Genomic DNA, 7554 nt, shown 5'->3' on the forward strand with positions numbered 1-7554 from the left:
CAGCGTATCCAATTTGTTACCGGATATATAGGTGGCGAATCGGCAATATGGGGAACAGAAATGGTTGATAAGTGTCGAACATATGAGGAGTTTGAGCACTGTTTCCTCAGCAAATTTTGGAGCGAAGGTGTTCAGAAGCGCCTTCGTAAAGAAGTCTATAATGCAGAACAATTTGACCCCAGGAATAGTAGCCTGAGAAAATACTTCGAAAAATATCTTGGCAAAATTAGGTACTGAGATAACCCTATCAATAGTAAAGATGTAATTATGATTCTCAAGTCTAAATTACCCATTTCGATTCGTGAAAAGCTGATAGCCATACCAGATGATGATCCAGATACCTTTCTGTCGATCTTAGATTCCCTAGACCTGATCTATGAGGACATGAGAGGTAACAAACCGCGGAATACTCCGCACAATTCTTGGCCACAACATTACGACAGTAACGGCTATGAAAAGCCAGGGAACGGTTCAAGAAATACACTCCTGGAAATGGAAAAAAGAACACATTGACACCGGTGTGTCAGACCCACCATACTTGCTCCGGACACTGCGAGAGGGCTGTACAAGCAATGATCACACGCACGGCACAGTGGACACACCAGGAACCGCGGTGTTGGCCGTCGAATGGCGCTAGCTGCGCAGCATTTGTGCACCGCCGCCGTCAGTGTCAGCCAGTTTGCCGTGGCATACGGAGCTCCATCGCAGTCTTTAACACTGGTAGCATGCCGCGACAGCGTGGACGTGAACCGTATGTGCAGTTGACGGACTTTGAGCGAGGGCGTATAGTGGGCATGCGGGAGGCCGGGTGGACGTACCGCCGAATTGCTCAACACGTGGGGCGTGAGGTCTCCACAGTACATCGATGTTGTCGCCAGTGGTCGGTGGAAGGTGCACGTGCCCGTCGACCTGGGATCGGACCGCAGCGACGCACGGGTGCACGCCAAGACCGTAGGATCCTACGCAGTGCCGTAGGGGACCGCACCGCCACTTCCCAGCAAATTAGGGACACTGTTGCTCCTGGGGTATCGGCGAGGACCATTCGCAACCGTCTCCATGAAGCTGGGCTACGGTCCCGCACACCGTTAGGCCGTCTTCCGCTCACGCCCCTACATCGTGCAGCCCGCCTCCAGTGGTGTCGCGACAGGCGTGAATGGAGGGACGAATGGAGACGTGTCGTCTTCAGCGATGAGAGTCGCTTCTGCCTTGGTGCCAATGATGGTCGTATGCGGGTTTGGCGCCGTGCAGGTGAGCGCCACAATCAGGACTGCATACGACCGAGGCACACAGGGCCAACACCCGGCATCATGGTGTGGGGAGCGATCTCCTACACTGGCCGTACACCACTGGTGATCGTCGAGGGGACACTGAATAGTGCACGGTACATCCAAACCGTCATCGAACCCATCGTTCTACCATTCCTAGACCGGCAAGGGAACTTGCTGTTCCAACAGGACAATGCACGTCCGCATGTATCCCGTGCCACCCAACGTGCTCTAGAAGGTGTAAGTCAACTACCCTGGCCAGCAAGATCTCCGGATCTGTCCCCCATTGAGCATGTTTGGGACTGGATGAAGCGTCGTCTCACGTGGTCTGCACGTCCAGCACGAACGCTGGTCCAACTGAGGCGCCAGGTGGAAATGGCATGGCAAGCTGTTCCACAGGACTACATCCAGCATCTCTACGATCGTCTCCATGGGAGAATAGCAGCCTGCATTGCTGCGAAAGGTGGATATACACTGTACTAGTGCCGACATTGTGCATGCTCTGTTGCCTGTGTCTATGTGCCTGTGGTTCTGTCAGTGTGATCATGTGATGTATCTGACCCCCGGAATGTGTCAATAAAGTTTCCCCTTCCTGGGACAATGAATTCATGGTGTTCTTATTTCAATTTCCAGGAGTGTAGTAACGATTGGCAAAACGGAAAAAAAGCAGTGGGTATCCGCACAAAAGGAATAGACATAATCAACACAACCGATTCAATCCCGTGTATAACACGACTGGTAACCAGTACGGCAATCAATCGTACAAGCAGAAGTTTGGAAACGGTTTCAGTCAAAAAGGTTGGCAACAGCAGAGCGGATCGCAATGGAATGCACCGTACTAGCGCAGCCAACACTCAGATTACGGGCAGCAACAAACAGCTGATAACGCCCACTCATACCAATACAACTCCGCGCCTAGTAAAAATCAAGCGCAGGGAATGTACAGAAACACGCAGTTTAACGGCAAACCACAGTGTGAAGGTGGATTTCACAGTAACAATTCAGGAAATCATAATAGTAATAAAAATCATCAGACACCGCGAAGGCATTACAATCCCCCTGTATTTTTCGCAAACGCGGAAGACAGTAACACGTATTGGACACCAGGACAAACGCAGCAACATTTTGACACGAGGTTTGTGCATAACAGTAATTTTGTTCCTCAGTGTTCTCACAATGTCAGATTGGTCGAACTTTCTAATGATGAAGGCCAATCAAAACCACACAAGCAGGAAAACTAAGTTCAGCATCTGAAAGCTCCCTAAGTGATGCTGTGAGACAGAATGGGGGCGACCACTTCGACGGAGAGACTGACCATGACGTACTTGTACTGAGATACGGTGTTAACTTATAAAGTAGGCGAAAAGGTCTTGCAAAAAACACACTTTAAACCATCGTTGCTCTTACACAAAAATCGAAAATGGCAAAGTCTTTTTGAGGGACCTTACGAGATCCTTCGTATACCGCATACAGGTTGTTATCTGATTTCTGATCCCGCAAATGGAAAAATAAAAGGGTTATACCATCACTCTGATCTTAAAAAATATCATGCTACAGAATAAGTCAAAAGGAAAGCTTTATAATGACAAGAGAAGGTTGGCCGCTAGTGACTAAGTGACAACTGATTTGACTTCGTTAAAAAAATGCTTAGAATATATTACACGACAGTGAGTCTATCTTGCTATACAGCAGACAATTTAAAATATGTTATCTTGAGCCATAATTTAAGTACAGACAAGCTGATAAATGAAAAAAATTCTTGTTTAACAAAGAAAGTGATCAACTCCAAGAACTCTAGTTTTAAGATTTAGTTTTAAGGGGATAATATTTACGAGAGAAAAATGAAATATAAAGGGAAGGATGTGCCTAACAAGCCGGCTTCTGCGATATGAAATGCTAAAGAAGTGAAAATAAAACATAGTATGTAAGAATTTTTTTTTAAGTTCAAGGAGCAATGATCGAGAAATGAAATTTATTTTCGTCAAAGACAAGAGTCGCTGGACAATTGTTGGTTCCTGATCCCACTAAAAAGGAAAACAAGTAACTAGTTTCTAAGTCAGCTATGTCTAGATTAAGTTCCAATGTACATAGAAATCTGGAACAGGTTCATCTCTGCATTAAAATAACGTAATGTTTACGAAGCATGTGAGTTACTTGTAAGTACCAACATGACCATGAAAGCGCTGTCCTTCAGCTAGATAAACAAAGTAGCATTAATTGTAATTGCAATACGCAGGACAGATACATTCAAAGCCATAATAAGTGAAATAAATACCAAGTATAAGAGCGTAAGCGGCAAGGACAAAGCAATTATGACTTAAGGTCATATATAGAGGTCAATGCAGTGTAGCGCAAGCAGGCGTCAAGGCGAGAATAAAATGACAATGAAACAGCCGGCAAAACAACCCAACTAGTTCTTAATTGGAGCGCGTACGCAGACGTACGGTGCAAAGGCAAATTAATTTCTAAGTCATAAGGAACAAGGAGTTGTTTGCTAGATTTCTTCTTCTATGTACTATTATATCTATGTCTTTCTTCTGAATTTGTGTAAATACCCTAACCCGCCTAAACCCGTCCCGTAGACTTGACGTCACAGATTGAGAAATGCAGTTGACGTGGAAGGCTGGTTTGGCATACGATTTTCAAAAGGAAACGCGTGAACGAAATCGGGAAAAGCTAGTTTTGAAATGTCTTTATTTTTCCTTTTAAAGTCAATCCGAGACGGAAACCGAGATCGCGATAAGGAATTTGAATATTTTCTTGAATGGTGTTCTGTTCTCATGTGAGAGGGGGATCAAATGTGACTGATTGGTCCTCACATCTAGTAAAAAGAGAATTTTTGTTGAAATGACAGTGATAACTTTAATGAATCTAATAAAATAGAAAGAACGATTGAAATGAATTAAAATAATAATAATTGCTAACAGATCGGAGAAACTAATGTATTGTGACTGTGAACTAAAAGCATAATTAGTCTTAGAGAAAGATGAGGAACACTGTAAAGCGAAATGTTAAGGTAGTTACCAACAAAGCAACAGAAATTGAAATGGACATGACAATCAAAGCTCTCACTTAGAAAGCTTCAAAGTGAGACAAACTATTTGATTATAAACTGTAAAAAAATTGTGTACATAGTAGTGTATAAGTGAAGGCTTAAAATGGTGTGGAAGTCTGCCACAGACACGATGAAGATAAAAAGTGTTACACGTGCAGATAGGCCGACGGACAATGATAGTCCGGTTGTGTAACCGAAGGCGGTGATGTGATTACGTGCAGTGCACCGGAAACCAAGTGTGTTAGCTGCTTTGCAAAGTGCGAGCGCTAGCCTACCTTAAAATCTTCAAAATCGGCTGGAAAATGTGGAGACAGGGATGGTTTCAATGGAGTCTCTGTCCTTGGTAATCCTCGTCCCTCCGCACCATCTCAGCAAACCACAACACCATCGACGTAACGTGTTCACTGAACCGTGCGCGGAAAAGCTGAAGTACCGCGTGGAGGCTAGTGAGCGCCTCGAGTTGCGATTCAGCTCTAACAATCAGCCTGTGTCAACGTCCATTGACGCAACAAACGCGTTAAATTTAAAGTGATGTACTTGCACAGCACTCCCGCTGCAGTTCGACGAAACGGACTTTCCATGAAAGCCGCTCCCAAAATAAAAGACTCTTATATGAGTTCACAACATATCACATACTATGCTAATGTTATATCCCGTGGATGAAATGTGAACAGCCAAACCACACGCGAATAGTGACAAAGTCAAATTCCTATGAATCCCAAGTCCTAAAATAGATTTAAGCTTAGTTTTTAGACTAATGGGTATTTATATTTCTTGTTACATGTAACGTTTGTACGTAACGTGCGAGTGAGACTCACCCGCCAGAGCTGATGAAAAGTTTTCTACTCGGAGACCGCAAAGTAGCGATCCAACTTCTCAAGGCATAAGCTTCACCTGGAGAAGAATCAAATTTTAACTTACCTGTCAATACACAAACAATGAAAGCGTAAAAATCATAACAATAGTGAGCAATGGAAAATGGACACGTGTGAGAAATTCCATGTGTGAGAATTATATATGTATAAAAATGGACACGTGTGAGAAATTCCATGTGTGAGAATTATATATGTATAAAAATGGACACGTGTGAGAAATTCCATGTGTGAGAAGTATATGTGTATAAAAATGGACACGTGTGAGAAATTCCATGTGTGAGAATTGTGTGAGAATTATGTGTGTATAAAAAGATGAATCCTATGTGTTTTCTTTCAGGAGCAAAGAGCGTATGAACTCTGGACAATAACTTGAGGCCACAAAGATGGTCGTTATGAACTCTGTAAAAAAAAAAAAAAAGACTGTAATGAGTATAATGTATAATCTCCATTGTAAACTTCGTAGATTTACTGTCTTAGTTTTTAAATTTTTTTGTGTATATTTACCTTAAGAACTGTCTTTGTCTATGAATGAGAGATCACCATATTTGTGCAATCCTAATAATCAAACGACAGGAATACTGTGTTTGATCAATGTAAATCTGTAAAGTACTCAATCCCATAATGTTAACGGCGACATGTGAATCTTGGTAATCTCCTTGATTTCCAAGATTCCCATGGAAGGCAATGTAACATTATGTGATTGCTTTATCATTTTAAATCATTCACTAATCGAGCAGTCGCTCGGCAACAGCTACAGTTAGCAAATAATGTTGCGAGAATGTAAAAGGTGAACGACCTGTGACGTAACTTGTTTATTGTCGAAGCGCCGTCAGGGATGCTGTGAGTTATTGACTTTGAAAACCGCGGCGCGAAAAACGGACAGAAGAAGAACACTTTTACACATTTTTTTTATGTACGAGATATTCTCGATGAACAGTTACTCATTCTTCTCTTGTCTCCTGTAACTTGTGTCGGACGCGCATGTCTTGCCGCCGTATTATTATTGTTAAAATTAATATTGTTCTAGTGTAAAGTAAATGTGTAATACTAAAAGTGCCTAGTAGTAGATTTATTGTGCGACGTGTATGTGAAAACGTCAAAGGAATTGTTTTCATTACGAAAAGTGCCAGTCAAAACGGCATCCATGTTAAATCCTTCATTGCAGTGTAGGTTCGTCTATTAATTGCCATAAATTCAGAGTTAAATGGAACTGGTGTATGGACTATTCATTTACTATAGAATCTATGTCTCACTTCTTCATGAAATTATTTAATTTTCTATATGTTTCTGCCAAATAGAGAGTTCACAGTCACGAATTCTTTCGTCGAGTTCGGACGGAAGTTGCATGCGGCGAAATATTTTCTCCGCGCCATATTCTACTGGTAAATGCATGATAAACTACGGTCCCTTAGGAAATTCATGTTGAGCTATCCAAAAATAATTATATTTTAAATAGGCATTTACTCTCCTCTGCAATGCAACTTCCGACTGATCAGACGATCAAACAAGAAACAGCCGCACACGGTCGGCGTTCGCAAATACGTTTCCACCGCTGATTATAGCTATATGTTACAGCACAAAAGTAAACATATTGTTATAATTAGCGGCTACGAACGGGGACATTTATAACTGTATGTTTATGTATACACATTACGTAAACATATCGTTATAGCGGATAACAAAGTGATTCTATAAGCCATAAGGCTTTCTTCTTTACCGATTAAGTTGCAAAACCCTAAAAATTGGTAGACCTTGTGAAACTCTGTGACTGTCGCCTGTAAATAGGCTATTTAACCAGTGGAATGAACTGAAGGTGCATTTCGAGATATCCCGCCTAAACTATACTGCTGAATTATTATATAATACGTACAAAGATGAAAGCAATTTGGCTTTATTTTCAGTGCTATGCCCCGTAGTAGAAGAGTTACAACGAGTCAACAAAAAATTTGAAGCTAAAAACGCTAATCCGTGTAAGCTGTTCATGGATTTATCTACTCTAATCGGGTTCTTGGTCTCTAAAGTGGTCATACCACGTCCAAACATTAGATCCTACTGTAAGTCTTGAAAATGACGAGGAACCAAAACCCTGCCTTGGTTTCGTATTCGAATCAATGGTAAGTGAACTCAACAGAATAAATTCCATAACTGAACAAGCTGAACACGAACTTCGCCAAAAATGCATTAAATTTACAATAAATTCAATAGATCAGCTCCGTTCTAGGTAAAAGCGGCTGGAGGCGTATGACTTTTTAATGTCTAGATCTACATCAATACTCCACCATCCGCCTGACGGAGTGTGGCGAGCAGTACTTCTGGTACCACTAACTAATCCCCCATTCCCTCTTCCATTCGCAAATGG

This window comes from Schistocerca americana, chromosome 7 (genome assembly GCF_021461395.2).
Source record: "Schistocerca americana isolate TAMUIC-IGC-003095 chromosome 7, iqSchAmer2.1, whole genome shotgun sequence".
In the NCBI taxonomy this organism is placed as follows: domain Eukaryota; kingdom Metazoa; phylum Arthropoda; class Insecta; order Orthoptera; family Acrididae; genus Schistocerca; species Schistocerca americana.